Below are 8594 nucleotides of genomic sequence, written 5' to 3' on the forward strand. Positions count from 1 at the left end.
CAAATGAAGAAACCAAAGTTCAGAACCATTAGGTAAGCCCCACAAGGTCATGGACCTCAAGTTGTTGTAAGGGACACTACCAGTCTTTTGACGCTACTGTGCAACGTGCTAATTTTGAAAGCACCACTAAGGCATTTAAGGAAGATAAAACCAGCATCTCGATCCTTTGCTTTTAGCGAAACAACTAGTTGAAACGCTAGGAAAAGGAGATAAACACCTTTGATTTCTCGTTGCTAAATGTCCACTTATGGGTCACCCCCTTCCCCCTCAGCACAATAGGCTGCGTTCTTTTGGAACGCACGCAGATCGGGGTTCTGGTGACTTTATCCGCGTTCGCTCCTCTGTCCTTTCGCTCACCCACCGCCCTACCCGGCAGAACCACCCCCTCCTGTGCCAGGAATGTGCTGCCACTGGCACCATTCCCTACCCATACCCAGCACTAACCCCGGAGCAGAAGAAGGAGCTGTCTGACATCGCTCACCAAATTGTGGCTCCGGGCAAGGGCATCCTGGCGGCAGATGAGTCCACTGGAAGCATTGCTAAGCGGCTGCAGTCCATTGGCACTGAGAACACCGGAAGAGAACAGGCGCTTCTACCACCAGCTGCTACTAACTCCTGATGACCATGTGAACCCCTGCATGAAGGGGGGGGGGGATGATCCTCTTCCACGAAACACTCTACCAGAAGGCGGATAAAGGACGTCCCTTCCCCCAAGTTATCAAGTCCAAGGGCGGCGTTGTGGGCATTAAGGTAGATAAAAGTGTGGTACCCCTGGCAGGAACCAATGGTGAGACCACCACCCAAGGGCTGGATGGGCTGTCAGAACGCTGTGTCCAGTATAAGAAGGATGGAGCTGACTTTGCCATCATGGAAAATGCCAATGTTCTGGCCTGTTATGCCAGCATCTGCCAGCAGAATGGCATTGTACCCATTGTGGAACCTGAAATCCTCCCTGACGGCGACCATGACCTAAAGCACTGCCAGTATGTAACTGAGAAGGTACTGGCTGCTGTGTACAAGGCTCTGAGTGACCACCATGTCTTTCTGGAAGGCACACTGCTGAAGCCCAACATGGTCACTCCAGGCCATGCTTGTACCCAGAAATATTCCAATGAGGAGATTGCCATGGCAACTGTCACATCCCTGCGTTGCACAGTGCCCCCTGCTGTCACTGGAGTCACTTTCCTGTCTGGAGGGCAGAGCGAGGAAGAGGCGTCCATCAACCTCAATGCCATCAACAAGTGCCCACTGCTGAAGCCATGGGCCTTGACTTTCTCTTATGGCCTGGCCCTGCAGGCCTCTGCTCTGAAGGCCTGGGGCGGGAAGGAGAACCTGAAGGCTGCTCAGGAGGAATACATCAAGTGAGCCCTAGCCAACAGCCTTGCTTGTCAAGGAAAGTACACCCCAAGTGGTCATTCTGGAGCCGCAGCCAGCGAATCTCTCTTCATCTCTAACCATGCCTACTAAGCAGAGGTGAACTAAGGCTGCCCCATCAACACTTCAGGCCCCAGCCTACGCACTTGCTTTTGAAGAAGGGGCCTTCAGGCTTTCCCATCACTCTTGCTGCCCTTGTGACTGGTGTGGTGTTGTCTGCGAATGCTAATTCTGCCATCCCTTCCAGACCACTGCCAATAAACAACTATTTAAGTGGGAAAAATAAACAAATAAATGTCCACTTATGAAACTTTCTCTTCCTGGCCTCGTCTTGAGCTCTCTGCTGGATGAACTGACTGGCTTGTCTGGCACCATGTAGACATAGTCTATATGTCATAGGGAGAAGGGACCCCTCCTCAAACTTGCAAATGCAATAAACATGACTTTAAACTTCAGGAAATCCGAAACACATGGCGCCCATAACAATGGCATTGGAGAAATTAACAACAGGTTAGAAGAGAGCCAAGCATCTCCAGAAGCATTATATGCATGCGCCACAACTAGCCTCTATCAGAAAACCCTGCAGGGTATTGTAATGATATAGACGACAGGAGGAAAAGGTAGAAGCTAAATAGCTACCTGGTGAGTAGACAAAGACTCAAAGTTCTTTAAAACCTCTAATCTTTAAACCATTCATTGGTTTTGGAAGCTACTCTGCCTCCCAGCATTTTAGTAACATATGTATTAAAATGTGTCAATCAGCTAATTACTTCAGGGATATGGAAATTAGTAGATTACAGTCTCAGAAGAGGGTTTTATTTATGTAACTGGTGATATGAAGACCTGAACTCAGGCCTTTACTACCCAGGGACTGAGTCACGCAAGAGCCTCCTGTGTGATCTCCCTTATAATGTGTAGTATACAGCCATTGTGACTGCTTGCTTCTGCATCTCTGGACTCAGTCAAATGCAGAGAGAAGATTCAGGAAAAAAAACATCTGGATCTGCTGCAAGCCTAACAATGTAAATTCATCTCTGGGACTGCCATGGTAGAGAGAAAGAAACAGCTCCTTCAAGTTGTCCTATGACCTCCACACAGGCCCGAGCACTAAATAAGTAGATAGTTTTTAAAAAAATGATCCGAACGTATGGAGTTCTTTTCGTCATCATTCTCTAAACAATGTGTTCTGCCTGCTTCGCTGACATGTTCTTAGGTATTTGAAGTATTGTAGAGATGGGCTGTAGCTGTCTCTTAGTGGGAAAGTACCTACCTAGTAATGCTAAGCCCTGAGTTCTATCCCCAGCACTGCAATTACTCAACCAACCAATCAATCAAATGGAAACAGATAAAGCACACTAGAAGATGAGGGGAAACGATGTCTTTTTATGTGATGGAGTGGAGAATGTGCAGATTGGGGTTTCTGCTCAGGGAGTGAAGGAGTCCTGAAACCAATGATCTGTCTACGGACCAACGGCCAACGGTATCATGTGTCTCAATCAGAATTCTCTGAAACACTAGTTCACCCCAAAGTCCTGGACAACAAATGAGATCCAGCCACGCAAGCAACCAGCAGAAAGGACGTACATGACATGTTCTTTCATGTAGCACTTGATCCAGATTCTTCGTAACTCACAGCTGCCCTCACAGCAAGTCCCTCCTGTGAGGATGATAACCACGGCTCTGCTCTATCCATCCCTTCCGCCAGCGTCTTCTCATACTCATAGACACCAACCTGCAGTCCCAACCAGGAAGGGCTTCCTCACAGACCCCTCAACTCCATCTGCTTACTGCTGGCTTCACTCCTGCTCCATGCTGCTCCCCGCAAGGGAAACGCCTTAGGCTTTCCTCTGTCCATCGCTAGCTGGAGCCCTGTGGCTCCAGTTGCCTTCCCTCCGACTGCCCTTTCAAGACTGCTCTAGCTGCATCTGTCTTCTGTTGTAAAGGCCAGCAGCGTTTCTCATCTCTGTCCCTCCGTTTAGCAAGCAGGAAGGTGAGCAGTTTTACAGATGGCTCCTTTTTGGTAAATAAACTCGGTTCCCTGAAGGACTATTTCCTAAGCAGCGCTTGCTTCTGGGGCCTATGGTGGCACTAATAAATCGTATGTGACTCAATAAGTACATTCCTTTAAAACTATAACTAATAGCTAAAGGTTTAGGGTGCATTTTTAAAAGCTTGTGAAGCGAGACTCAGTTAAATGTCATATTTGGGCAGCGGTTTGTTTTCTCTTCCCATTTTTTTTTTTGTATTTGTTTTCCATTTCTCTCATGTTCTGAGGATTCCTGGGGACAGTAACACTTGTAAAATTAGGTTGAAAACAGACGTGACAACATGAATACAACCTATGCATTTGCTGATCCCTGCTGGATATTTCCCAATCTGCTCACACATGGAGCCCAGACCTAATTTACCCAACTCGACTTAACCCTCTGGTAACACAGCCGCAGCATAGGTGCCTTTGACCCAGATCAGCCTTGAGTACTGATCTAGACATATGCTAATTAAGATTTCATTAATGACAAAAAAATATCCTGCCTTTGAGGGATGCCTTGGTGAAACAGGAGGGAGATTAAAAAGACAATTACATTTCTTAAATCACCTCTCTTGTTCTCTGCGAAATATTTTAAGGCTGATTTGGTTCAATTCCACCTTTCAAAAACTCTCACTTGGGGGAAAGTGGGAATAAAAAAAATAATCATTTCTCAAAGCAACTCTAAGCTGTTCTAACAGAGACTCTGCATGCAGAAAGCAAGCAATGTCTCCAGCCCTGCTGTCTGCCTTCCCCCCTCGTCAGCGCCTGAATCACTTCAACCGATGAAAAGGAAAATAGACTCAAATTGTCCCTCCACACAAAAGCTCATCAGAAATTTTGAAAATCGGGTTCTCTATTACAAGCAGATTACTAACCTGGGTTTGATCTTAGCCGAACATCTGGTACTTTTACTTTCAATTGCGGTCTCTGATTCAGTGTCCTGTAGCCAGGCATAGTTTCTAGGGTGCTGTGGGAGGGCATAATCAGCCGGCAGCTGGACACCGTTCCAACGATGGTCATGTTTTTCAACTGTGACATTAGTTGCTACTGGCCATGGATGTTTATTTACTTGCTTACTTATATTAACTTGGATTTCCTCTGCTCCAAAGAGGGTCTCAGACTCCGATACTTAGCTAGGCAAGTGACTGCTCAAATAAGTACACAGTAACAGACTTGGAGGTCTCTATGGCAGGCCATACATAATCACCACAGAATATGAAATTAACCTGCCAGCCCCGTCTTGTCTAATTGATTCCATCACTAACAATGTCAGTGGCAGGCTACACTTCGAGGTCTCAGGGTGAGAAAATACTCATACCCGGCGGAACATCTTGGTGACTTAATTGCCTGTCATACTGCCAAGCCTCCTGCGTGCTATCGGTTTCCACAGCCACAGACTGGAAGAGATAAAGCCCAGTTAATAACCAAGAGTGAATTGATCACCTTGTTCCCCATCTACAGATCTTTTGAGAAAATTGTAGCGTAATCCTTAGAAAGAATCTGCTCACAGAAGCCAGATTTGAAAGAGAGACCTAAGAGATGATTCTTCGCATTAAAACCTAGATGTGCGCTCGGCACTTTCATTTTAAAAATCCTCTCATTACTGTTATGAACAAAGAGGAACAGCTCATGCTTGAACACACACAAAACACTGGGATCTATTGAGCGCTGGAAATGTCTTCAGAGTGGTCTGGAAGGAAGCACAGTGGAAATATGGAGGCCACGACGCTAAAGACCAGTGAACAGCCATAAATGATTGTAATAGTGATGGAGAGTCAGGGCTAGGGTTGTAACAAAATGCAATAGTTTATTTTTGAAGCTCTACACATTAAGTCTTATTCCTAGTAATTAAGAAGATGGTGAAATGATATATTAGGATCTCAAAAACATGAGATGAATTTTAAACATACCAATAGTGACTAATTGAAAGTTGACAAGATGCTGACAGAGTTATCATACTTTTCTCAAGATTACAGAAGTTTGCTAGCTTTCATAGCCAAAGGAAATCCCTCATCCAATCTTTTATTTCTGTTTAATAAGTATTTATTAAGAGCCAGCCATCCTCAGGCCTCTGTTTTGCAGAAGTCCCAAAGCCAATTCACTTACGTGCACATCTACTTATTCCCTCATTTGACATATGTGTGAGCACTTTCTATGGGCACATGCTATACTAGGTATCATGCCGGTGCAAAATGCTGAGTGGACTTCAGCTATATATGCTGACTCAGACTCCAAAGGTTTGTCTTGAGCATGTGACCCCTAAGCTGAGTCTTGTCAGATGAGTGGAATATCAGTCAGCTTTGCAAGAGGCTTGACTCCTGTCACAGAGCAGGAAGGCACCGAAGTGAGGTGCAATATAACTATAGCAGGACATGACATCAGAGAAGATTATTTTTGAGAAGGAAGAAATCTGAACACAGAGGGTTTCCACGTGATACTGAAGATTAGATACTTATCTGCAGAACAGTGAAGAAGCTGTTTGGAAGTGGGTTAGGGACAGTTTTTTATGTACCTTAGGGACACAAGATACCAGGATTGTTTAGCAGCAGTGTTGAGAATAGAGGTAGAGATTATGATGTCATAAGCCAGATTCACAAAGACAAATACTGCATGTCTTCACTCACGTATAAAAAAATCTAGATTTTAAAAAAAAATGAAAATAGAAACTAGACATGGTGATACACACAATGAATTCTAGCACTAGAGATGCAGAAACAGATTTCTCAGAGGCAGAAGCAGGAGGATCTCTGTGAGTTCGTGGCCAGCCTTGTCTACATATGGAGTTCTAGGACAGCCAGGACTACATAAATCATAACCCTGTCTCAAACAGAAAGAAAATGAAGAAGAAAGAGGAAAGAAGGAAGTGAGAAATAGAAGAGAACGTGTGTGGCAAGCAAAAATTGACCAGAGAGAAAGAAAAGAACCAAAAATAGTGGGTAATCCATATGGTAAAAAATATTACATACATATATGAAGAGATCACAACCAACCCATTTATGATTAGTATTACATTAATAAAACCCTTTAAGAAGGAAATGTTAAAAATGAAAGAGTACTTCCACAAAAGTCAGATTTGGTTTTGGTTTTGGTTTCCTGTTCCTTGATTTCCAAATCTCACTTTGCTTTTTGACAGTTTGCTCTTCTAGCTTTTCACTGGCGCCTTGGCTGCTATTGCTTTTTCTGTCACATCTGTTGGTCCTTCGTTTGTCCCCCAGCTCCAGGGCTTCACAGCTCTTGTTAGTTTTTGTAGTGTAACCTTTCCCCAAGTTTGCTAAAGACTCTATAGAATTGGTATAGCTTCTCTGTAAATGTTTAAGAAGACATTCCAAGTGAAATTATCTAGACTCAAGTCTCCTTTTGTGCGGGAGGTTAGAATAGCAATGTTCATTTGTTTTTTAATTCAGAGCTACTCGCATCATCTTTTCCCTCTTCCTTCTCCTGTTCTTCCTCAAACTTTTCTGCCTTCTGCTCCATCTCCTCTTCTTTCTTCTCCATGGTGAAGATGTGAATAGGCCCCAGGTCATCACACACACTGAGCAGTGCTGTCTTCTTGCTGAGCTCCACAGCTAGCCCTATCTCTTTCTTGCAGGAGTTTTTTATAGTGTGTATCTGCGAAGAATTTGGTGATTTGCTCAAGTTGCTGAAATTGTTAACTAAATGTTTTCATCACATTCTTGTATTACCACTTGAATATCTCTAGAATATGTCAAGCCACTTACTACTTATATTGCTTATTTGTCTATCTGATTAATTGGTCTAGTTAGAGCTCTACAAATTTTATTAATGATACCCAAAAGCCAGTCATTGACTCCAATTGTTGTCCTTATTGTTAGTTCTTCCTATTTTTGTCGTCTCCACTTAATCTTTATTATATCCATTTTTCTTCACTGTGTGCTTAATTTCTTCATCTCTTTCTAGACTCTTAAAGGTGAAGCTGAGGTCAACTTGAATCGTTTCTTCTTTTGTAATTATAGATATTTAGTGCTGGAAATTACTCGCTAACTAAAACCCCACTATGTTGCATTTTCATTTAATTGAAACTACTTACTAATTTTTCCTTTGGATTTTTCTTTGACCTTTGGGTTGCATAGAAATGTGTTACCTGGGTTTCAATTTTTATAGATTCTTCCCTGTAACATTTTGTAGCTGTTTCTAATTTTAATCTAATTTTAGACAGAGAATATTTCATATGATTTGAGTAATTTTGATTTATTAAGACTTGTTTTATTTCTCAAACTTGGTGAATAATTTGCTATATGCTTAATGTGTACTTGAAAATGCATTTCTGCTGTTGTTGGATAGAGGGTTTTATAAATATCACTGAAGGTGAAGTGGTTGATACTGTTTTCCAATATTTTATATTATGCTGATTTCCTCTATGTTTTCGCGATTAGCTATAGAAAAGTGATAACTATAAATGTAGATTATTCTATTTACCTTTCTAATTTTAACATGGTTGTGTCCATGTACATAGAAACTGTTTTTTAAAAAATACATTTACATAGGATTTTTGTGTTCCTTGATTCAATAACCCTTCTTCATAAAATGGTCTTCTTTGGCTATAATTGTATTGTTTGCTCTTAAAAAATCTGCTTTAAGTGGGCCTGGAGAGGTAGCTCTGTAGTTAAAAGAATTTTCATCTCTTACAACGAACCCCAGTTCAGATCCCAGTGCCCACGTGGCAGTTCTTATTATCCACCCCTACAGCTTATTAGCTACAGGCTAGCTTTGTTAGTGGTGGCTTTTTGTTTTCCTTTGTTTTTTGTTTTGGGTTTTCTGAGATAGTATTTCTCTGTATGGCCCTGGCTGGCTGTCCTAGAATTGGCACTATAGACCCAGTTGGCCTCAAATTCAGAGATCCTTCTGACTCCCAACTGCTGAGATAAAAGGCGTAGACACCACCACCTGGCCCTAGTTGTAATCCCATTGTAGACAGAGAATATATTTTATATGATTTAAGTAATTCTTAATTTATTGAGACTTGTTTTGTGTCTGAAACTTGGTGAATGGTTAGATACAAGCCATTTTTTTAAAAAAAGAGATAGTTTACCCAGGTTACTCCAAGTTCCATGTCCCAAATGGTTCTATGAAGTTTTACAGTAACAGAACAAAGATAATCATAAATCAAAACATTTTTTCAAGTAGATTTGCAGAAATATGAAGCATGGTGTTTTTAGCTTATAGCTACAAT

The 8594-nt window shown here is 42.3% G+C and overlaps 1 pseudogene; it reads left to right on the forward strand.

The window, feature by feature from the left end:
* The first annotated feature begins 247 nt into the window (after window positions 1–247).
* Window positions 248–1467, forward strand: LOC121437475 (annotated as a pseudogene).
* Window positions 1468–8594: the final 7127 nt, after the last annotated feature.

The sequence above is a fragment of the Microtus oregoni genome, unplaced genomic scaffold (genome assembly GCF_018167655.1).
Source record: "Microtus oregoni isolate MIOR12 unplaced genomic scaffold, Mior012 000052F_ref0000163, whole genome shotgun sequence".
NCBI lineage: Eukaryota > Metazoa > Chordata > Mammalia > Rodentia > Cricetidae > Microtus > Microtus oregoni.